The sequence below is a fragment of the Mirounga leonina genome, unplaced genomic scaffold, assembly GCF_011800145.1.
Source record: "Mirounga leonina isolate KUSES-001 unplaced genomic scaffold, KU_Mleo_1.0 Mir_224, whole genome shotgun sequence".
In the NCBI taxonomy this organism is placed as follows: domain Eukaryota; kingdom Metazoa; phylum Chordata; class Mammalia; order Carnivora; family Phocidae; genus Mirounga; species Mirounga leonina.
In genome coordinates, this window is record NW_023270615.1 from 19,770,587 (window position 1) to 19,796,388 (window position 25,802).

General features: G+C 40.5%; 1 protein-coding gene and 1 pseudogene across 8 annotated transcripts in view; one reads left to right on the plus strand and one right to left on the minus strand.

The window, feature by feature from the left end:
• The window catches only part of ZNF169 (zinc finger protein 169), a 67,873-nt gene extending 51,818 nt beyond the window's left edge, over positions 1–16,055 (minus strand). For 3 of the 8 annotated variants that reach the window (XM_035029211.1, XM_035029209.1, XM_035029204.1), the window contains exon 1: positions 15,564–15,676. The gene's annotated coding sequence lies outside the window, so the exon portion shown is untranslated. Of the gene's footprint in view, positions 1–14,335; positions 14,716–15,563; positions 15,677–15,956 lie in introns of those variants that run through there. The other 5 variants (XR_004683554.1, XR_004683553.1, XM_035029205.1 and 2 more) reach the window with 5 other exon arrangements.
• A 6,738-nt stretch (positions 16,056–22,793) lies between these two features.
• LOC118026234 lies at positions 22,794–24,328 on the plus strand (annotated as a pseudogene).
• The last annotated feature ends 1,474 nt before the right edge of the window (positions 24,329–25,802 follow it).

Consider the following 25,802-nt stretch of genomic DNA (forward strand, 5'->3'; position numbering starts at 1 on the left):
TAAGAGAGCCAGAGTAGTAATATATAAATTGGACAAAATAGACTGGACACTATATAATCATAAAAGGAACAATCCAACAAAAAGATATAATAATTTTAAATATTTGTGACCCAACATGGGAGCACCTAAATACATAAAGCAGCTAATAACATGCGTGCTCTCTCTCTCTAATAAATAAAATCTTAAAAAAATAAATAAGGTCATGATTTTCAAAAGCAGGAAACATAGCTGACTTTCCTAACAGAGAAACAGACAAGAGTTAGACAAAATGAAGAGACAGAGGAATATGTCCCACATGAAAGAACAGAACAAAATCACAGCAAAATAGCTAAACTAAATGGTAGTAAGTAATATGCCTCATAGAGAATTTAAAGTAATGGTCATAAAAATACTCACTGGCCCTGAGAAAAGACTGGAGGACCTCAATGAGACCCTTGACAGAGACAGAAAACACAAAAAAAACTAATCAGAGATGAAGAACTTAATAACAAATTAAAAATACACCAGAGGGATTAAACAGTAGACTAGAGAAAGCAGAAGAATAAATCAATGACCTAGAGGACAGAGGGATGGAAAGCAATCAAGCTGAACAGGAAAGAGAAAAAATAGTAATAAAAAATGAAAACAGACTTAGAAAACTCAGCAACACCATCAAGAGTAGTAACATTTGCATTATAGGGATCCCAGAAGAAGAGAGAGAAAAGGGAGCAGAAAATTTATTTGAAGAAATAATGGCTGAAAACTTCCTGAATCTGGGGGAGGAAAGAGAAATCCAGATCCAGTAGGCAGAGAGTTTCCCACAAAATAAACCCAAGGAGGTCCACACCAAAACACATAGTAATTAAAATGGCAAAAAGCAGTGATAAAGAGAGAATTTTAAAAGCATCAAGAAAAAAGAAAACAGTTACCTGTAAGGAAACCCCATAAGGCTATCAGCTGATTTTTCAGCAGAAACTCTGAGGCCAGAGAGAGTGGCATGTTATATTCAAAGTGCTAAAACGAAAAAATCTGCAACTAAGAATACTCTATCTGGCAAGGCTATCATTCAGAATAAAAGGAGCAATAAAGAGTTTACCAGACAGGGGCGCCTGGGTGGCTCAGTTGGTTAAGTGACTGCCTTCAGCTCAGGTCATGATCCTGGAGTCCCAGGATCAAGTCCCGCATCGGGCTCCCTGTTTAGCAGGGAGTCTGCTTCTCCCTCTGACCCTCACCCCTCTCATTCTCTCTCTCTCTGTCATTCTCTCTCAAAAAGAAAATTTAAAGAATATATATTTTAAAGAGTTTACCAGACAAACAAAAGTTAAAGAAATTCATGACCACTAAACCAGCCCTACAAGAAATGTTAAAGGGGACTTTATGAATGAATACAAAAGTCAAAAAAAATCAGCCAAGAGAGGGGCGCCTGGGTGGCTCAGTTGGTTGAGCATCCAACTCTTGATTTCAGTTCAGGTCATGAGATTGGGTACTGCATCGGATCTTGCACTCAGTGCAGAGTCTGCCTGTCCCTCTCCCTCTGCTCCTCCCCCCCAACTGGCGCACTCTCTCTCACTCCCTCTCAAATAAATAAAAATAAAATCTTTAAAAAACATCAGTCAAGGGATTCACAAAATAAAAGGATGTAAACTATGACACCATATACCTAAAACATGGCAGGAAGAGGAAAAAAGAATGGGTTCAAACTTAAGTGACCATCAACTTACATCAAAAACTAATGATGTATTATAAGTTGAATAATTGAACATAAAAAATAAACAAAATAAAGTGCTATATACATAAGATATTATATATAAACCTAATAGTAATCACAAATAAAAATAACAGATAAGCAAAAGACAAAGAGAAAGTAATCCAAGTATATCACTAAAGAAAGCCAACAAACTGTTAAGAGACAAAAAGAAAAAGGAACAGACAAGAACTACAAAAACACCGTAAAAGAAGTAACAAAATGGCAATAAATACATACTTAATAATAATCACCTTGAATGTAAATGTGCTAAATATAACAATCAAAAGACACAGGGTACCATTATGGATAAAAAAGAAAGACCCATCTATATGTTGTCCACAAGAGCCTCATTTCAGAACCAAAGACACATGCAGACTGAAAGTTAAGGGATGGAAAGGCACTTATTATGCAAATGGAAATAAGAGAGCCAGAGTAGCAATATATAAATTGGACAAAATAGACTGGACACTATATAATCATAAAAGGAACAATCCAACAAAAAGATATAATAATTTTAAATATTTGTGACCCCACATGGGAACACCCAAATACATAAAGCAGCTAATAATAAACATAAAGGAAATAATCAATAATAATAAAATAAGAGTAGGGGACCTTAACACCCCACCTACATCAACAGATAGATCATCCAAACAGAAAATCAACAAGGAATCAGTGGCTTTCAATGACAAATTTGGCCAGATGGCTCTAGCAGATATATTCAGAACACTCCAACCTAAAACAGAATACACATTCTTTTCAAGTGCACATGGAACAGTCTCCAAAAGAAATCACATTAGGCCACAAAACAAGTCTCAACAAATTCAAGAAGATCAAAATCATACCATGCATCTTTTCAGACCACAACACTATCTATGAAACTAGAAATCAACCACAAGAAAAAATCTGGAAAGAGCACAAATACATGGAGGTTAAATAACATGCTACTAAATAATGAATGGGTCCACCAGGAAATCAAAGAAGAAATTTTAAAAAAAATGGAAATAAGTGAAAATAAAAACACAATGGTTCAGACTTTGGGAAACAGCAAAGGTGGTCCTAAGAGGGAATTATATAGCAATATAGGCCTACCTCATCACAAACCTTACCTTACACCTAAAGGAGCTAGAAAAAGAACGAACAAAACCCAAAGCCAGTAGAAGGAAAGAAATAATAAAGATTAGAGCAGAAATAAATGAAATAGAAGCTACAAAACCAAACCAAACAAGCAAAAACCCAATAGGACAGATCAATGAAACCAGCATCTGGTTCCTTGGGAAAAAAAATAAATAAATAAAGTTGATAAAAAGTAGACTGCTCAAAAAAAAAAAAAAAAGAGTAGAATCAAATAAAATCAGAAAGAGGAGAGAAAGAACAACTGACACCACAGAAATTAGGATTAAAAGAAAATATTATGAAAAATCATTTGCCAAGAAGTTGGGACAACCCAGAAGAACTGGACAAATTCCTAGAAACATATAGCCTCCCAAAACTGAAGCAGGAAGAAATAGAAAATTTGAACATTGTGATTACCAGCAGTGAAACTGAATCACTAATTAAAAACCTCCCAACCAACAAAAGTCCAGGACCGAATTCTACCAAACATTTAAAGGACAGTAAATAACTATTCTTCTCAAACTATTTCAAAAATAGAAGAGGAAGGAAGCTTCCAAATTCATTTATGAGGCCCAATTTACCCTGATACCAAAACCAGATAAAGACACCATAAAAAAAAAAAAGAGAGAGAGAGAACTACAGACCAGTATCTCTAATGAACATAGATGCAAAAAATATTAGCAAACTAAATCCAACGATACATTACAAAAATCATTCACAATAATTAAGTGGGATTTATTCCTGGGCTGCAAAAGTGGTTCAGTATTCACAAATCAATCGACATAATATATCACAAGAGAAAGCACAAAAACCATATGATCATCTCAACAGATGCAAAAAAAAGCTTCTGACAAAGAACGACATCCATTCATGATAAAAACCCTGATCAATACAGGTTCAGAGGGAACATACCTCAACATAATAAAGGCCATATATGAAAAACCCACAGCTAACATCATACTTAATAGTGAAAAACTGAAAGCTTTTCCCCTAAGATCAAAAATAAGACAAGGATGTCCACCCTCACCACTTTTATTCAACATGATACTGGAAGTCCTAGCCACAGCAATTGGACAAGAAATAACAGGCATCCAAATTGGTAAGGAAGAAGTAAAACTTGCACTACTTGCAGATGACGTGAGACTATATACAGAAAACCCTAAAGACTCCACAAAAAAAAAAAAAACAATAACAGTACTGATAAATGAATTCAATATGGTTACAGGATACAAAATCAATCTACAGAAATCCGTTGCATTGCATTTCTATACACTAATAACAAAGTAACAGAAACAAAAATTAGGAAAACAATCCCATTTACAATTGCCTGAAAAATAATAAAACCTAAGGAATAAACTAAACCAAGGAAGTAAAAAAACCTGTACTCTGAAAACTATAAAACACTGATGAAATTAAAGATGACACAAATGGGAAGATATTCTATGCTCATTGATCAGAAGAACAATCACTGTTAAAATGTCCACACTAGAGGAGGAGGGGGGAAAGATGGCGGAGGAGTAGGGGACCCTATTTCAACTGGTCCCTGGAATTGAGCTGGATATCTACCAGACCACTCTGAACACCCACGAAACCAGCCTGAGATGTTAAGAAGATCTGGATCTTTACAAACAGAATATCGCAGGTGGTTGGTTTCGAGGTACGAAGCGGGGAGCCGTGATTCTGAGGGCAGATATCGGAGGGTAAATGACAGCGGGAGGGTGCCTGGCCGTGGGAATCCTACACTGCCGGTGAGCGACAGCCTCGCGTGCTGTGGACGGGGCACAAACTCACAGACCGGTAGTGGCGGGGAAAGGACTTTAGGGCAGCCCCCGGGGAGGAATCCCGGAGCAGCGGGGTCACACATTCAATCTGGGAGCAGCTGGCGGTTTTAGAAGCACAAAGGGCAGAGATGTGCCCCAACCTGGAGGCGACCCCAGTCGCGGAGGGGCGCACAAGCCAGGACGCTGCAGTTTATAGCAGCACAGACAGAAACGGAGACAGTGTGGCCTGGAGAGCTCACTGAAGAACAGACTACGGTCTCTCTGCTCTGAGGTAGAGGGTTGGAAATGGTCTCTTCTACTCTAACTCGCGGAAGAGACGTGGAAAGCCACCAGAGAACAAAAGCCCCAAAAACTGATTCCCGCTGAGCCCATCCCCCGCCACAGGGGGGCAGGGCAAATCCGCCCAAACAGGGTTGCCTGAGTAAACGTGCAGCAGGCCCCTCCCACAGAAGACAGGCTGGGAAAACAAGAGGCCAGCAACACTAAGGTCCCTATAAAACAAGTGCACCTTGCTTGGGTTCTGGTCAAGAATTTGGACTCTATACATTCCCTCAAACACCCATCAACAGAATGACTAGGAGGAGGAGCCCCCAAAATAGAAAAGACTCAGAGATTATGACTTATGCTGCAGATTTACAAATGGATGCAGATATAACCAAGATGTCAGAGATGGAATTCAGGCTAGCAATTGGGAAGACAATGGTTAGAATGGAGAAATCAATTAATGGCAACACAGAGTCTCTAAGGGCAGAAATGAAAGGTGAATTGGCAGAACTTAAAAATGCTATCAGTGAGATCCAATCCAATCTAGATAATTTAACAGCCTGGGTAACTGAGGCAGAAGAACGAATAAGTGACCTGAAAGACAATATAATAGATAAAAAGGGAAAAGAGGAGGCCAGGGAAAAACAACTCAGAACCCATGAAAATAGAATCAGAGAAATAAGTGACACCATGAAGCATTCCAATGTCAGAATAATTGGAATCCCAGGGGGAGTGGAGAGAGAGAGAGAGGACTAGAAGATGTATTTGAGCAAATCGTAGCTGAGAACTTGCCTAATCAGGGGAATGAAACAAACATTCGTGTCGAGAGGCAGAGAGGACCCCTCCCAAGATCAAGGAAAACAGGCCAACACCCCGGCATGTAATAGTAAAACTTGCAAATCTTAGAACCAAGGAAACCATCTTAAGGGCAGTTAGAGGGAAGAGATTCCTTACGTACAGAGGGAGGAACATCAGAATAAGGTCAGACCTATCCACAGAGACCTGGCAAGCCAGAAAAGCCTGGCAAGACATATTCAGGGTACTAAATGAGAAGAACATGCAGCCAAGAATACTTTATCCGGCAAGGCTTTCATTTAGAATGGATGGAGAGAGGCAGCGCTTCCAAGACTGGCAGAAACTGAAAGAATATGTGACCACTAAGCCGGCCCTGCAAGAAATATTAAGGGGGGATTCTATAAAAGGAGAAAGACCCCAAGAGTGATATACAACAGAAGTTTACAGGGACAATCTATAAAAACAAGGTCTTCACATTCAACATGATGACAATTAATTCATATCTTTCAATAATCACTCTCAACGTGAATGGACTGAATGCTCCCATAAAACGGCACAGGGTTGCAGACTGGATAAAAAGACAGGACCCGTCCATATGCTGTCTACAAGAGACTCATTTTGAACCTAAAGATACATCCAGACTGAAAGTGAAGGGATGGAGATCCATCTTCCATGCCAGTGGACCTCAAAAGAAAGCTGGGGTAGCAATTCTTATATCAGACAAATTAGATTTTAAGCTAAAGTCTGTAATTAGAGACACAGAAGGACACTGTATCATTCTTAAAGGGTCGATCCAACAAGAAGAGCTAATAATTGTAAATATCTATGCCCCCAACATGGGAGCAGCCATCTACATAAGCCAACTGTTAACCAAAATAAAGAGTCATGTTCATAACAATACGTTAATTGTAGGAGACCTCAATACTCCACTCTCAGCAATGGACAGATTATCTAAGCAGAAAATCAACAAGGAAACAAGAGCTTTGAATGATACATTGCACCAGATGGACCTCATAGATATTTACAGAACATTCCACCCTAAAACAACAGAATACTCATTCTTCTCCAGTGCAAATGGAACTTTCTCCAGAATAGACCATATACTGGGTCACAAATCAGGTCTCAACTATAACCAAAAGACTGAAATTATTCCCTGCATCTTCTCAGAACACAAGGCTTTAAAACTGGAACTCAATCATAAGAAAAAATCTGGAAGAAATTCAAACACTTGGAAGCTAAAGACCACTCTGCTCAAGAATGTCTGGGTCAACCGGGAAATCAAAGAAGAACTTAAACAATTCATGGAAATCAATGAGAACAAAAACACCTCAGTCCAAAACGTATGGGATACTGCAAAGGCAGTCCTAAGGGGGAAATACATAGCCATCCAAGCCTCACTCAAAAAAAACAGAAAAATCCCAAATTCACCAACTAACTCTCCACCTTAAAGAACTAGAGAAAAAGCAACAAAAGATGCCTAAGCCACGCATTAGAAAAGAAATAATTAAAATTAGAGCAGAGATAAATGATTTAGAAACCAGAAACACAGTAGATCAGATCAACGAAACTAGAAGCTGGTTCTTTGAAAGAATTAATAAAATCGATAAACCACTGGCCAGACTTATCCAAAAGAAAAGAGAAAGGACCCAAATTAATAACATTATGAATGAAAGGGGAAAGATCACAACTAACACCAAAGAAATAGAAACAATTATTAGAAATTCTTATCAACAACTATATGCCAATAAACTGAGCAATCTGGATGAAAGGGAGGCCCTCCTGGAAACTTATAAGCTGCCAAGAATGAAACAGGAAGAAATCGACAACCTGAATAGGCCAATAACCAGTAACGAGATTGAAGCAGTGATCAAAAAACCCCCAAAAAACCAGAGTCCACGGCCTGATGGATTCCCTGGGAAATTCTACCAAACATTCAAAGAAGAAATAATACCTATTCTCCTGAAGCTGTTTCAAAAAATAGAAACAGAAGGAAAACTTCCAGACTCATTCTATGAGGGCAGCATTACCTTAATCCCCACACCAGGCAAAGACCCCATCAAAAAGGAGAATTTCAGACCGATATCCCTGATGAATATGGATTCCAAAATCCTCAACAAAATCCTAGCTAATAGGATCCAACAACACATTAAAAGGATCATCCACACAACCAAGTGGGATTTATCCCTGGGATGCAAGGGTGGTTCAACATTCACAAATCACTCAGTGTGATAGGACACATTAATAAGAGGAGGGAGAAGAACCATATGGTCCTCTCAATTGATGCAGAAAAAGCATTTGACAAAATACAACATCCTTTCCTGATTAAAACGCTTGAGTATAGGGATAGAGGGCACATTCCTCAAGTTCATAAAACCCATCTATGAAAAACCCACAGTGAATATCATCCTCAATGGGGAAAAGCTGAAAGCCTTTCCCTTAAGATCAGGAACATGTCAAGGATGCCTACTCTCGCCACTATTGTTCAACAGAGTACTAAAAGTCCTAGCCACAGCAATCAGACAACAATAAAGAAATAAAAGGTATTCAGATTGGCAAACAAGAAGTCAAACTCTCTCTTTTCGCAGACGACATGATACTTGATGTGGAAAACCCAAAAGACTCCACCCCCAAATTACTAGAACTCATCCAGCAATTCAGTAATGTGGCAGGATACAAAATCAATGCACAGAAATCAGTTGCTTTCTTATCCACTAACAATGCAAAGTGTAGAAAGAGAAATTAGAGAAACTATTCCATTTACAATAGCACCAAAAACCATAAGATACCTCGGAATAAACCTAACCGGAGAGGTAAAGGATCTGTACTCTAGGAACTACAGAACACTCATGAAAGAAATTGAAGAAGACACAAAAAGATGGAAAAATATTCCATGCTCATGGATTGGAAGAATAAACACTGTTAAAATGTCTATGCTACCCAGAGCAATCTAGACCTTCAATGCCATCCTGATCAAAACTGTAATGACATTTTTCAAAGTGCTGGAACAAACAATCCTAAAATTTGTATGGAATCAGAAAAGACCCCAAATCGCCAAGGAAATGCTGAAAAAGAAAAACAAAGCTGAGGGCATCACGTTGCCTGATTTTAAGCTATATTACAAAGCAGTAATCACCAAGACAGCATGGTACTGGCACAAAAACAGACATACAGACCAATGGAACAGAATAGAGAACCCAGATATGGACCCTCAACTCTATGGTCAAATAATCTTTGACAAAGCAGGAAAAAACATGCAATGGAAAAAAGACAGTCTCTTCAATAAATGGTGCTGGGAAAATTGGACAGCCACATGCAGAAGAATGAAACTCGACCCTTCTCTAACACCATTCACAAAGATAAACTCAAAGTGGATGAAAGACCTCAATGTGAGACAGGAGTCCATCAAAATCCTAGAGAACATAGGCAGTAACCTCTTTGACATCAGCCACAGCAACTTCTTTCAAGATACATCTCCAAAAGCTAGTGAAACAAAAGCAAAAATGAACTTTTGGGACTTCATCAAGATAAAAAGCTTCTGCACAGCAAAGGAAACAGTCAACAAAACAAAGAGGCCACCCACAGAATGGGAGAAGATACTTGTAAATGACACTACAGATAAAGGGCTGGTATCCAAGATCTATAAAGAACTTCTCAAACTCAACACCGAAAAAACAAGTAAGTCGAAAAGTGGGCAGATGATATGAAAAGACACTTCTCTGAAGAAGACATACAGATGGCTAACAGACACATGAAAAAATGTTCATCATCATTAGCCACCAGGGAAATTCAAATCAAAACCACATTGAGATACCACCTTACTCCAGTTAGAATGGCAAAAATGGACAGGATAAGAAACAACAAATGTTGGAGAGGTTGTGGAGAAAGGGGAACCCTTATACACTATTGGTGGGAATGCAAGTTGGTACAGCCACTTTGGAAAGCAGTGTGGAGGTTCCCCAAAAATTTAAAACTAGAGCTACCCTATGACTCAGCAATTGCACTCCTGGGTATTTACCCCAAAGACACAGATGTAGTGAAAAGAAGGGCCATATGCACCCCAATGTGCATAGCAGCAATGTCCGCAAAAGCCAAACTGTGGAAAGAGCAGAGATGCCCTTCAACAGGGATAAAGAAGATGTGGTCCATATATACAATGGACTATTACTCAGCCATCAGAAAGGTTGAATACCCAACTTTTACATCAACATGGATGGGACTGGAGGAGATTATGCTAAGTGAAATAAGTCAAGCAGAGAAAGTCCATTATCATATGATTTCACTTATTTGTGGAACATAAGGAATAGCATGAAGGACATTAGGAGAAGGAAGGGAAAAATGAAGGGGGGGAAATCGGAGGGAGAGATGAACCATGAGAGACTATGGACTCTGAGAAACAAACAGGGTTTTAGAGGGGAAGGGGGAGGGGGGATTGGTTAGCCCGGTGATGGGTATTAAGAAGGGCACGTACTGCATGGAGCACTGGGTGTTATACAAAAACAGTGGATCGTGGATCACCACATCAAAAACTAATGATGTATTGTATGGTGACTAACATAACATATTAAAAATAAAAAAATGTCCACACTACCCAAAGCAATCTAGATTTAATGCAATTCCTATGAAAATACCAATAGCTCTTTTTCACAGAACTAGAACAAATAATCCTAAAATTTGTATGGAACCACACAAAAAAACAAAAAACAAAAAACAAAACAAAACAAAGTACCCAGAAATAGCCAAAGCAATCTTAACAAAAATAGAGGTATCACAATCACAGATTTTAAGATACACTACAAAGTCGTAGTAATCAAAACAGCATTGTACTGGCACAAAAGGCAGACACATAGGTCAACAGAACAGAAAAGAACACCCAGAAATAAACCCATGACTAATGGTCAATTAATCTTCAACAAAGCAGGAAAGAATATCCAATGGGAAAAAGTCTCTTCAACAAATGGTGTTGGGAAAATGACAGCTATACATGAAAGAATCCAACAGGACCACTCTCTTACACCATACACAAAAATGAACTCAAAATGGATTAAGAACCTAAATGTGAGACCTGAAACCGAAAAATCCTGTAAGAGAGCACAGGCAGTAATTTCTCTGACATCAGCCAGAGCAACATTTTTCTAGCTATGTCTCCTGAGGCAAGGGAAACAAAAACAAAATAAACTATTAGGACTACATCAAAATAAAAAGCTTCTGCACAGCAAAGGAAACAATCAACAAACCTAAAAGACAACCTACTGGATGGGAATATATATGGCAAGTGACGTATGCAATAAAAGCTTAGAATGCAAAATATATAAAGAATTTACACAATACCTCCAAAAACCCCCCAAATTATCCAATTAAAAATAGGCAGACGACAAGAACAGACATTTCTCCAAAGACAACAGACACACGAAAAGATGCTCGACATCACTGATCATGAGGGAAATACAAATCAAAACCACAACAAAATACCACCTCACACCTGTCAGAATGGCTAAAATAAAAAATACAGGAAACAAGTATTGAAGAGGATGTGGAAAAAAAGGAACCCTCTTGCACTATTAGTGGGAATGCAAACTGGTGCAGCCACTGTGGAAAACAATATGGAGGTCCCTCAAAAAAATAAAAATAGAACTACCATATGATGCAGTAATTTCACTATTTGGTATTTACTCAAAGAATATGAAAACACTAATTTGAACAGATATAGGTACCCCTATGTTTACTGCAGCATTATTTACAATAGTAAAGATATGGAAGCAACCTAATTATCCAGTGATAGATGAATGGATAAAAAAGATTTGATATACACACAAAAAAATGGAATTACTTAGCCATAAAAAAGAATGAAATCTTGTCATTTACAACATGAATGGATCTAGACGGTATTATGCTAAGTGAAATAAGCCAGTCAGAAAAAGACATATACCGTATGATTTCACTTGTATGTGGAATTTAAGAAACAAATGAACAAAGGACAAAAGAGACCAAAAAGCAGACTCTTAACTATAGAGAACAAAGTGATGATTACCAGAGAAGAGGTGGGTGGGGAGATGGGTGAAATAGGTGAAGAGGATTAACAATACACTTATCTGATGAGCACTGAGTAATGTATAGAATTGCCGAATCACTACACTGTACACCTGAAACTAATATAACACTGATGTTAACTGTACTAGAATTTAAAAAAGAGAAAAGGCCTCAAAATGGATTAAACACCTAAATGTGAAACCTGAAACTATAAAATTCCTAAAAGAAAACAGTAATTTCTTTGACATCAGCTGTCACAGCATTTTCCTAAATATGCCTCCTCAGGGAGGCCTGGGTGGCTCACTTGGTTAAGTGTCTGCCTTTGGCTCAGGTCACGATCCCAGGGTCCTGGGATCAAGTCCCGCACTGGGTTCCTTGCTCAGCGGTGAGCCTGCTTCTCCCTCTGCCTGCCACTCCCCCTCCTTGAGCTCTCTCTCTCTAATAAATAAAATCTTAAAAAAATATATGCCTCCTCAGGCAAGAGAAACAAAAGCAGTAATAAACTATTCAGACCACATCAAAATAAAAAGCTTCTGCTTAGTATAGAAAACCATCAACAAAACAAAAAGACAACCTGTACTGAATGGGAGAAGATATTTGCAAATGATATCTCCAATAAGTGGTTAATTTCCAAAATATATAAAGAATTTATACAACTCAACACCAAAAAACATTTTTTTTAATTGGCAGAGGACCTGAATAGACATTTTTCCAAAGAAGACATACAGATGGCCAACAGACACATGAAAAGATGCTCAACATCACTCATCATCAGGGAAATGCAAATTAAAACTACAATGAAATATTACTTCACACCATTCAGAATGGCTGGTATTAAAAAGACAAGAAATAACAAGTGTTGTCAAGGGTATGATGAAAAAAGAACCTTCATACACTGTTGGTGGAAATGTAAACTGACACACTGGTACAACCACTGTGTAAAACAGTACGGAGTTTCCTAGGAAATTTGAAAATAGAACTACCATATGATCCAGTTATTTCACTACTGGGTATTTACCCAAAGAAAATGAAAATGCTAATTCAAAAAGATACATGCATCCTTATGTTTATTACAGCTTTATCTACAATAGCAAAGACATGAAAGCAACCTGAGTGTCCATCAATAGATGAATGGATGAAGAACAAACAAAAAACAAGACTCCTAAATAGAGAGAACAAAATGGTGGCTGTCAGAGCCGAAGTGTTGGATATATGGGCAAAATAGAAAAAGGGGATTAAGAGGTACAAACTTGGGGCACCTGGGTGGCTCAGTTGGTTAAGCGACTGCCTTTGGCTCAGGTTATGATCTTGGGAGTCCTGGGATCCAGTCTCGCATCAGGCTCCCTGCTCAGCAGAAGTCTGCTTCTCCCTCTGACCCTCCCCCTCTTGTGTTCTCTCTCTCTCTCTCTCTCTCTCTCTCTCAAATAAATAAAATCTTAAAAAAAGAGGTACAAACTTCCAGTTTTAAAATAAATAAGTCACGGAGATGAAAAGTACAGCATAGGGAATATAGTCAATGATATTGTAATAACATTGTATAGTGACATTTGGTGACTACACTTATCGTGGTAAGCAATGAGTAATATAATTGTTGAGTCAATATATTGTACATGAACTAATATAACATTGCATGTTAATTATAATAAAAAATTTTTAATAAAAATATTTTTTAAAATTATTCATTCATAGGAGATGCATACTGAAGTATTCACAAGTAAAATGATATCTGGGATTTGCTGCAAAATACTTCAGCAGAGAAAACCAAAAAGGAAGACAAAGAGCAGAATGGTGACAATTGCTGAAGCCAAGTGAGGGGTACAGAGATGCTCTTTCAATATTCTTACTACATGTGGCTCTATTTGTAAAATTTCCACAATAAATTTTAAATTTAATAACCCCCTCTCCCTCCACACCCCCCAAAATAAGGAAAGTAGAAGAAACTTTAAAGGGTGGGGATATGCGGACTGCAAACACTGGATGGTCTGATTCCTGTTAATGTCCTTAGGGGCTGAGACCAAGGATCAGGAGAAAATGAATGAATGTTTTTTTAATCAGCATTAGATGTATGAGACAATCTTTAAAAATAGAGCACCTCCTTTTAAATTTTCATCAACTTTGAAAGTGAAAGAAGAACAGCTAGCTCCAAGGAAAAAGTCATTTAATCCTCTACTGCACCATTTACTGTTCTACAAAATGAAAATTCTACCACCTAATGTGCAAGATGGCTATGGAAATAAAAATATAGCCAATACAAGACTACTGTTCTCAAACCAGCACTTCTCCCCATCTTTGTTTTGCCAGCACTGCCAAGGCCCTGGGAATACAGCACAGTGAATGTATGGAGAGGTTGAAAAGCTCCTGAATGAAGGCAGAGAAATGTGCCCCAGGAGGACACCTGTGCAGGAATGTGTGCTTTCAAGATCAGGCCAGGCTTCCTGGGAATCCATCTGCAGCTCTGAGCCCCACAGGGAATATTACACACACAGCAAAGCTGACACCACAAGAACACAAAGAAGTGGTGCCCCCCTGAGATGGGCTGCTAGGCCCTTAAGAGTTCTCCCCTCCCTAACAGGCAGTTCTCCCTGGGTGTGGTGGGGGAGGGCAGGCAGACTGCTCCAGGGCCCACCTGGGCATACCAGCAGCAGTTCCCACCTCAGGAGTCTCTCCCCGCCCAGAAACAGGCTGGAAACTTGCAAGGCTGCAGCTGGGTTCCACTTCACTACAGCATCAGACCAGGCAGGGAAGGGATGCACCTCCCCAGGAACAGTCAGGGTGTGATTTTAGCGCAAACCTGCTCTGAATTCAGGCTGACACCCAGTATGTTAATCCTCTACACGCCCACGGGGCTCAGTAAAAACATACATGCCCGTTATCGATCACTTAGTATGTGTCAGACACAAGTTTTAACTCTTTCCGCGCTCACACCAGCTCCAAGGAGGGTCAATGCCTTGATCAGGATGAGTCAGTGGAAGGGGCAGACCGGGATTTGAACTCTCCCAATGGGACAGTCGGGGCGGGGGCGGGGGGGGGCGCTCTGGCCGAGGGGGAGGGGGTGTCTCCAACGGCAAGCCCGGCACAGGCCCCTTGGACGAGGCAGTGCCCAAAGAGATGGACACTCGGGGTTGCAGACGGGGGGAGAAAGGCCAGGGTTCTCACTGATAACTGGTGAATCTGAGTGATGAACCCCCGAACTTCACGGCTACTTCTGGGCACGCCTGGGTTTCATTTCCGTAAGGAAAGTTAGAAAGAAGACCTTAAGTGCGTAGGTCTTGCCCTCCATTGCCTCTCCCACCTCCAGTAATTCAGGGCTCAGCCAGCCCGTGCCCTGTCCGGGGGACTCCCCTCCACTTGCGCCGCCCCAAGCTCCTGGAAGGGCCCCCACGGCCGAGGAGGCAGAGAGCAGAGGAGGCGCCGATGTGGACCCAAGGACGCCGCACGCAACCGGGGATGTCTGACCGCGCCGGGCCTTCAGCGCCCTCAAGGGTCCGCGGACCTGAGCCACCGACCCGAGTCCCTCGCCCCGGCCGCCCCCACCACTGAGGCAAAGCTGGGCCTTTGCCCCAGGCCGGTCTTCCCCGCCAAGAGCCGGGCGCGTGGGCCAAGCGGCGCCGGCATCGCCGCGGTGGGCTCCGCCGGCCCACGCGCCCACCGCCCGCGCGCCGCTCCGGGACAGGGCGCTGGGACCCCGGCCCCCGGACCGAGCGCGCCGAGCTCCCGCCGCAGCCCCTCCCGGGTGGCCCTCCGCGGCCCTGCCGGGAGAACCAAACCGCCAGGAACCCGCGGCCCCAGCCAACCACCCTGCTTGTCCTCGCCCGCGTTCCCCACCCTGCTTCCCCCGCGGCGGACTCGCTTACCAAAGCGCGCAAGGACGGTCCCCGGCGACCAGCCACCGCGGCGGGCGCGGGCAACACTACCCACAGTGCCCCGGGGCGCCGGACTGCGCTACCCACAGGGCGCTGGGCGAGGGTCTTCAATACCCACAATGCCACAGAGCACAGCGCGCTTGCGCTGACACTCCCTACCGGACTGGGCCTTGGGCGACCCCATGTGGTAGTTGCCCGCTGCACTCCATGGGCCCCTTCAACTACAGGCCCTTGGGCTTTTGCAGAACTTGTGAAGAATCAGGCAAGTAAAATCAAACGGACTTCCCCGTACAAGAGAAGGGTGGCTCAGGTGAGCAGAAAATCGTTTTAATTTATAGGGCCCTTGTATTTTTTAATAATAATAATAATAAAAAAAATGGTTACCTGGATGTGTACTTGTCCTCCATCCTTCAGATTCACCCCTGTGTTTACGTTTAAATAACAGTGCAAAATTAACGAACTTCTAAAAAAATGCCAAAGGTACTGGTATTGTTCTTTTTTTAAAGAAAATACTGAAGTTCATTAAAAAGATAATAATTAGAGGAAAAATGAGGAAAAACTTGTTCACCTTAAAAATAAAACTGCCAGGGGCAGCTGCGTGGCTCAGTTAAGTGTGGGACTCTTGATCTCAGCTCAGGTCTTGATCTCAGCCTGTGAGTTCAAGCCCAGCGCGGGGCTCCCTGCTGGGGGTGGAGCCTACTCATAACATAACATAACATGACATAACATAACATAACATAACATAACATAACATAAAACATAACATAACACTGCCAGTTATTTTAACAGCAAAAACAGGTTCATTGAGAAATAGAGAATTGCAATCCCAGACAAGCAGGTTTTGGCAAAACCATCAACAAGTTCAGGAGCGAAGAAGAGAAAGCTCTTTTAACGAAGAACGGGGGCTTTGGGAGGGGCTGTTCTAAACTAAAAGTCCATTGGAGAGAACCGGGAGCTGGAAGTGTAGTGGCTTCTCATTGGCTGGGCTGCTGCAGGGGAGTGTGGAGGAGGAGGAAAACTACCTAACTCCTCCTGGGGTAGTAAAGTAGCATCCCAAGGTCTATCTTTTCCTATTGGTCTGCAGCTGTCCATGAGTGATAGGAATTGAGAGCTCCCCCTGCCGGCCTCGCGGCTCCATTCTTCTTTTTTTTTTTTTTGGCTCCATTCTAAATGAGGTTTCCTTTTATTTTCACATTTCCCCTTTTCAATCAAGATCTTTCTTCAAAAGCACTGCTGATCACGAGTCAGGTTTTTTATGTTTAGCGGTTTTGTCCCTCGGTGCCAGGAAAAATGTTTCCTGGTTGTCATAGCCTACATCAGAGGGAAAATGCATAGCAGTTGGAAACCACTTAAGGCCACATTTGATTAACAAAGAAGGTTAGGAGAGAGAACTCTCAGATACTCTAACCTGAAGTCCGTTATCTTCTCAAGATCATAAGTGTATGGGGCACCTGGGTGGCTCAGTCGTTAAGCGTCTGCCTTCAGCTCAGGTCATGATCCCAGGGTCCTGGGATCCGGTTCCCTGCTCGGCAGGAAGCCTGCTTCTCCCTCTCTCACTCCACCTGCTCCTGTTCCCTCTCTCACTGTGTCTCTCTCTGTCAAATAAATAAATAAATAAAATCTTAAAAAAAAAAAAATCACAAGTGTTGGAGATCATCTTGGGTTGAGCCAGCATTGCTTTTTTGGGTACATGAAGGGTTTTTTTAAGTTTGACCAGGCAACAAAATATGAAACTTAATTATATACAACAGAAGTAACATAACAATTCCAAATTGTACAATGGTTCTAAACCAGGAATCTAGGTCTGAAAGTAGCCAACTAAAAAATCTATTGGCCTTTATTCCAACTTAGGGGAGAATGGTTCTCATGAAGGCAAACCTGGGATCATGTATACCTCCTGGAAGTTTCTGCTTAAAGCAACCATAATGGGGTGCCTGGATGGCTCAGTCAATTAAGCACCTGCCTTCAGCTCAGCTCATGATCCCCAGGGTCCTGGGATAGAACCCTGAGTTGGGCTCCTTACTCAGCAGAGAGCCTGCTTCTCCCTCTGCCTGAAGCTCCCCCTGAGAGGCGCTCCCCCTGAGAGAGCTTGTGCTCTCTCTCACACTATCTCTCTCTCTCTGTCAAATGAATAAAAAAAAAAAAAAAAGGCAACCACAAAAGCTGATAGTGGATACTGCAAGAGCACACTGCAAGAATTAACCAAGTATATTTGGGAAGATACAGTGCAGATATAAATATGAAACAACAGCTGATGAACTTTTTGCAAAAACAGCACAACTTCAAAGACATTCTAAAACAATGTTGTTATCTCAAAAGAACGGTTTGGGGCCAAATCTGCTATTGATAATACAGCTTATAAGCCTGTAAATTCAGAGATCATGAATTTAGAGAAGAATTCAAAGTCAGTTAATAGTTCAGAAGTAAGAAGACTCTTGTGAATTCTGAACCTTCTATCCCTTTGAAGAACACAAGTGAAAATTTTACTTGTCCTGGGATCATAATGAGGTTGTTTCTTAAAAAAAAACAAAAAAACAATAAGAAGAGATTTCCCCCTTTCACAAGAACTTGGATAAAGCAGAAAGGGGCATTTGTCTCCCTACAAAAAAGAGAAGAAACAACAGTGAGAAGAAGATATAGTGGCCTGGTCCAGACATCATGGAAAAGCTGTCTGGTCAGATGATGTATGTTGTCTGCTTCAATTCTGGGAAATCTGTACTTTCTAGACATGTCTCCCAAGGCAAGGAAAACAAAAGCCAAAATAAACTATTGGGATTATATCAAAATAAAAAGGTTTTCAAATCAAAACCACACTGAGATACCACCTTACACCAGTTAGAATTGCAAAAATTGACAAGGCAAGAAACAACAAATGTTGGAGAGGTTGTGGAGAAAGGGGAACCCTCTTACACTGTTGGTGGGAATGCCAGTTGGTACAGCCACTTTGGAAAACAGTGTAGCGGTGCCTCAAAAAAATTAAAAATAGAGCTACCCTATGACAGCAATTGCACTCCTGGATATTTACCCCAAAGACACAGATGTAGTGAAAAGAAGGGCCATATGCACCCCAATGTTCATAGCAGCAATGTCCGCAATAGCCAAACTGTGGAAAAAGCCAAGATGCCCTTCAACAGATGAATGGATAAAGAAGATGTGGTCCATATATACAATGGAATATTATTCAGCCATCAGGATGAATACCCAACTTTTACATCAACATGGATGGGACTGGAGGGGATTATGCTAAGTGAAATAAGTCAAGCAGAGAAAGTCAATTATCATATGGTTTCACTTATTTGTGGAACATAAGGAATAGCATGGAGGACATTAGGAGAAGGAAGGGAAAAATGAAGGGGGGGAATTGGAGGGAGAGATGAACCATGAGAGACTATGGACTCTGAGAAACAAACTGAGGGTTTTAAAGGGGAGGGGGGATGGGGGGATGGGTTAACCTGGTGATGGGTATTAAGGAGGGCATGTACTGCATGGAGCCGTGAGTGTTATACAAAAACAATGAATCATGGATCACTACATCAAAAACTAATGATGTATGGTGACTAATATAACATAATAAAATAAAATTTAAAAATAAAAAAAATTAAAAAGTTTTGCATAGCAAAGGAAACCACTAACAAAAAGGTAACCTACTGAATGGGAGAAGATATTTGCAAATGATATATCTGATAATGGGTTAACATCCAAAATATATAAAGAACTTATATAACTCAACACCAAAAAAAACAATCCATTTAATAAATATCAATAAATAAATGTCCTGAATAGACATTTTTCCAAAGAAGACATATATATGGCCAAAAGGCACACAAAAAGATGCTCAACATCACTAATCATCAGGGAAATGCCAATCAAAACCATAATGAGATATCACCTCACATCTGTCAGAATGGCTAAAATAAAAAAGACAAGAAATAACAAGTACTGGCAAGGATGTAGAGAAAAAGGAACCCTCATACACTGTTGGTGGGAATATAAACTAGTACAGCCACTGTGGAAAACAGTATAGAGGTTCCACAAAAAGTTAAAAATGGAAATACTATATGATCCAATAATTCCACTACTGGGTGTTCACCCAACAAAAATTAAAACACTAACTTGAAAAGATACATTCATCTCTATGTTTGTTGCAGCGTTATCAACAACAGCCAAGTTACAGAAGCAACCTGAGTACACTGATAGATAAATGGATGAGGAAGATGTGGTATGTATACATACATACACACACACACACACACACACAATGGAATATTACACAGCCATAAAAAAAGATGAGATTGTGCCATTCACAACATGGGTGGACCTTAAGAGTATTATGCTAAAGGAAATAAGTCAGACTGAGAAAGACAAACACCATATGATTTCACTCATATGTGGAATCTTAAAAAAATGAATAAACAAAAAGCAGAATTAGAACTATAAATACAGAGAAGAAATTGATGGTTTCTAGAGAGAAAGGGTGAAGTGATTGCCAAAATGGGTGAAAGGGAGTTGGACATACAGGCTTCCAATTATGGAATGAATAAATCATGGGAATAAAAGATACAGCATAAGGAATATAGTCAGGAATATTGTGATAGTGATGTATGGTGACAGATGGTAGCTACACTTGTGAATATAGCATAATGTATAAACTTTTAAAATCACTATGTTGTACACCTGAAATTAATGTAACAGAGTGTGTCAACTATGCTCAAATAAAAAAATAAACAAATTACTTTTGGTTAAGTCAGTGCACATGAGGAACGACCATAGTCTTTTTAAACATAAAATCCTCTGGAGTTCCAATATATGTGTGTGGCGGGGGGACCCTCAAAGTATTTTGATGCCTGAGATCCCATTTCTTAGAGGTTTTTCTCTAGAACATAAAGAAAAATACCAAAACAACACAGTTTCAACAGGAACAGCCTGGCTCCAGAAGGAATCAAACGAAAGGCCAGCATGGTTCCAGTAAGAACAGTCCAATTCCAAAAAGAAGCCAGACTGGAGGCTAAATGGGTACTCTTGGAAAAAACAAAGCCTTAAAACAGATCCTGAATAAAGCCTGGAGAGCTGGAACACAAAGAGAGCAGAGCTCAAAACCCAGGAGAAAATTTACCCTCACACTATATGGTCAGCAGGACCCAATTAGCCCAGTTGGCTCTGTGGGCACCAGCACCTGTTTGCTCACTAGCCTTGGTGTGGTTGAGGGTCTTTGCTGGATCTCATTTCTGATCACAAGTAATGTTAACCTTAGAAATAAAACTGCCAGTTATTTTACCAGTAAAATATAGGTTTATTTGGGAACAGCAGAGGATTGCAACCCGGGACAAGAAAGCTGTGGCAAACCATAGGCGAATGCAGAAATCAAAGGATTGAAAGGTTCTTTTATAGAGGAAAGGGGAATTGGGGAGGGGCTGTTGTAAACTAAAAGTCCCCTGGAATAAATGGGGAGCTGGAAGTGTATTGGCTTCTCATTGGCTGAGCTGTGAGAATCTCTCATTGGCTGAGCTCTTGCCCGGCAGAAGAAATCTTCCTTCTTCCTGCTGGGTTAGTAAAGTAGTAGCTAAGTGGTGTTCATTTACAAGGTGCATCTTTTCCTGTTAGGTCTGCAATTGACCATGAGTCGTAATGTGGGAGAGTGTGAGAGTTCTCCCTACTGTCCTCCTGACTACATGCTAAACCAGGTTTCCTTTTATTAATTTTTACAAAGTAAATGTGAAAACACTTAAAGCTGTAAAAATTAAAACTAAAATTATTTTAATACAAAAATCATTGATCAGATGTAACAGAATAGAGAGCTCAGAAACATCAAGGCCTTTATAAAGAGACACATACTCTTTTTCTAGGAATTTGACAAGTGTTTTCAAATTACTTCCTATTAGCTTTGGCTCAAAATGAAGTAACAGGAACCAGATTTAGCCTCCTGCCTATAATAAATTTTAAAAGGAGATGGGTTTGAAGACATTGGTTATAAGACAACGAAGAGCAGTGAACCTTGAGAGATAAGTAATAAACCAGGTAATCCCTTGAACTTCCCTGGATGGAGACAAACTTCAGGTCATAAGCCAGAGAAGGGAAACCCAAGTGGAGGATCTTCCCCCTCAAGTATCAGCTGATTGCTGAGCAACAAAGGCCTGTGCAACCCTGAGGAAAGAACCACTGGACAGGATTAGAAGGAAATACTGTGAGCTCACATATGCCAGGAATAGTGCCTGTTTCCACCAGACAGACTGAAAAATCTTCATAATTCACATGGCATGGAGGAAAACTACTCAAAAGGGTTTTGCCTCAATAGTGGGGCAAAATTAGGCCTGAATGCTTAATAGAGATAATTCTTTTTTTTTTTTTAAGATTTTATTTATTTATTTGACAGAGAGAGACATGGTGAGAGAGGGAACACAAGCAGGGGGAGAGGGAGAGGGAGATGCAGGCTTCCCGCCTAGCAGGGAGCCCGATGTGGGGCTCGATCCCAGGACCCTGGGATCATGACCTGAGCCGAAGGCAGATGCTTAACGACTGAGCCACCCAGGTGCCCCTAGAGATAATTCTTATATTCAATTTGGGGGAGAAAACATGTGTCTCAGAAATCTTAAAAGTCGCTTTCATTTTTGCATGAATTACGTATGCAGAATTACACATAGTCTTATATAAATAAATTTTAAAGAAGCCTAAATTCATGGTCTCCATAAAGTGAGTTGTACACTTAATATGATCCAATTAAAATAGCATTTGCATACTTTTCAACACCAAAAGTAATTCTAATATTATCTGGGTGGCTATATTCATCAATACAATGGTGATAATCAATAAAGCTTAATTTCCTGTATTATTAGCATTTTAATCTAAAACTAAAATAATCAGTGTGATGATGGTGCAAGTCAACTGAACAGAACTAAAGGGAAAGTCAGTAAAGCAACCAGGAAGGGAGAAGCAGAGAGAGAGGAAAAGTGAGAGAATGGTTTCAAATCAGTTTGAAATGCTTGAGAAAATAGTTATTTGTGGGAAGGTAAGCTAGCTCACAAAACAAATGTAAAAAGAAATCAAAGACATAACATGATGAAGTATAAATGATTTTGAAAATGATCTTGTGGTATGGAAGGCTTTTGTATGAATTACACCAAAGCAGAGACACGAAAAGAAGGCTTCAAGACAGCAGCACCAGGACAAGTGTGCTAATGCTCATAGGCAGAGGTCTCTCTCATCTCTCTGGCTGAAGTCCAGCTGAAGTTACTGAGTCTGCTATGGAGAAAGAGAAGGGACATTTCTGGAACTTCTTTAGTGCTGGCTTAAGTTTTGAAACCACAGAAGAAAGTCTGAGGAACTACTGTAAGCCATGGGGAAAATTTACAGACGGTGTGGTAATAAGAAATCCCTCATGCAAGAGTTCAAGAGTATTGGGTTTTGTAATTTTTTCATACATGACAGAGGTTGGTGCTATCATGGCTGCAAGATCTCATTCAATTGATGGGAGAGTGGTTGAGTCAAAATGTACTGTAGCAAGAGAAATCTGGAAGACCTGGCACTCATGTAACTATGAAGAAGCTACCTGTGGTGGAATTAAAGAAGATACTAAGGAACATCACCTAAGAAACTATGCAAGGAATATGGAAAACTTGGTACCACTTGAGATCATTACTGATAGGCAGTCTGGAAAGAAGAGACGCAGTGGTTTTATTACTTTTGATGATCATAATCCTGTGGATAAAACTGTACTATGGAAATACCATACCATCTGTGGTCAGAAATAAGAAAGTCTTTGTGCAGGCAAGAAATTCAGGGGATCAAAAGTTTCAGGAGTGGCAGAGGGAGGTATTTTGCTGTGAAGGATTAATGCAGAGGCAGTGGATCAGGAGGCAAGATTAGAGGAGGTTCTGATGGGTATGGAAGAAGACATGCAGGGGCGCCTGAGTGGCTCAGTTGTTAGGCGTCTGCCTTCGGCTCAGGTCATGGTCCCGGAGTCCTGGGATCGAGCCCCGCATCGGGCTCCCTGCTCCACGGGAAGCCTGCTTCTCCCTCTCCCACTCCCCCTGCTTGTGTTCCCTGTCTCGCTGTGTCTCTCCCTGTCAAATAAATAAATAAAATCTTAAAAAAAAAAAAAAGGAAGAAGACATGGATTTGGAGGTGGCTATAATGGGTATGGAAGAGGATTTGGAGGTGGCATTTTTGGAGGCAGCATGGTTATGAAGGAGAAGAATAGAAGAATGAAGATATAGTGGTGGAGATATAGGCTGTGGAAACAGGGTGGGGGCTACAGAAGTGGTTTTGACAACGATATAGGAAGAAATTATGCAAGTGGAAATTACAATGATTTTGAATATAACTAGCAACCTTACAACTATGGTCCTGGAAGAGTGGACATTTTGGTGGCAGCAGTAACACAGGGGGACCATGTGGTGAAGAAAACTATAGTTCAGGAAGGAGTGGAGGAAGTGAGGATTGTGAGGGAGGAACCAATAATGAGTTTCTTTCTATATTCCATGGGTTTCACTGTATAACTTGGAGAGGACAAGAGCCCAGAAGTAGCAAAACAGCTTTGGGTTATCAAAATAACAGTATTTAGAAAATTTATATCTCAGACATGCATAAATATGGGATAATATGGTCATACTTTCCCCAGCATACAATTATCCTGTATACAAATGAAGACACTAACCCTTTTTCCAGAAAATGATGCAAAGACCTTAAATAATGTTCACTCTTCTCCTTGATATCCTATAACTTAAATACCATAATGTTTTTTCTGCAGAAAAAGCATTTGACAAAATACAACATCCTTTTCCTGATTAAAACTCTTCAGAGTATAGGGATAGAGAGAACATTCCTCAAGTTCATAAAATCCATCTATGAAAAACCCACAGTGGATATCATCCTCAATGGGGAAGAGATGAGAGCCTTTCCCTTAAGATCAGGAACACGTCAAGGATGCCCACTCTCGCCACTATTGTTCAACACAGTACTAGAAGTCCTAGCAACAGCAATCAGACAACAAAAAGAAATGAAAGGTATTCAAATTGGCAAACAAGAAGTCAAACTCTCTCTCTTCGCAGATGACATGATACTTGATGTGGAAAACCCAAAAGACTCCACCCCCAAATTACCAGAACTCATCCAGCAATTCAGTAATGTGGCAGGATACAAAATCAATGCACAGAAATCAGTTGCTTTCTTATCCACTAACAACGCAACTATAGAAAGAAAAATTAGAGAAACGATTCCATTTACAATAGCACCAAAAACCATAAGATACCTCGGAATAAACCTAACTGGAGAGGTAAAGGATCTATACTCTAGGAACTACAGAACACTCATGAAAGAAATTGAAGAAGATACAAAGAGATGGAAAAATATTCCATGCTCATGGATTGGAAGAATAAACATTGTTAAAATGTCTATGCTAACCAGAGCAATCTAGGCCTTCAATGCCATCCTGATCAAAATTCCAATGACATTTTTCAAAGTGCTGGAACAAACAATCCTACAATTTGTATGGAATCAGAAAAGACCCCGGGGCGCCTGGGTGGCTCAGTTGGTTGGGCGACTGCCTTCGGCTCAGGTCATGATCCCAGGGTCCTGGGATCGAGTCCCACATCGGGCTCCCGGCTTGGCGGGAAGCCTGCTTCTCCCTCTCCCACTCCCCCTGCTTGTGTTCCTGCTCTCGCTGTCTCTGTCTCTGTCAAATAAATAAATAAAATCTTTAAAAAAAAAAAAGAAAAAGAAAAGAAAAGACCCCGAATCGCCAAGGAGATGTTGACAAAGAAAAACAAAGCTGGAGGCATCACGTTGCCCAATTTCAAGCTATATTACAAAGCAGTGATCACCAAGACAGCATGGTACTGGCACAAAAACAGACACACAGACCAATAGAATAGAATAGAGAACCCAGATATGGACCCTCAACTCTATGGTCAAATAATCTTTGACAAAGCAGGAAAAAAACATGCAATGGAAAAAAGACAGTCTCTTCAATAAATGGTGCTGGGAAAATTGGACAACTATATACAGAAGAATGAAACTCGACCATTCTCTAATAGAATACACAAAGATAAACTCAAAATGGATGAAAGGCCTCAATGTGAGACAGGAATCCATCAAAATCCTAGAGGAGAACATAGGCAGTAACCTCTTCGACATGGGACACAGCAACTTCTTTCAAGATACATCTCCAAAGTCTAGTGAAGCAAAAACTAAATAGATTTTAAATTAAAAAAAAGTTTACATTCCCACCAACAGTGT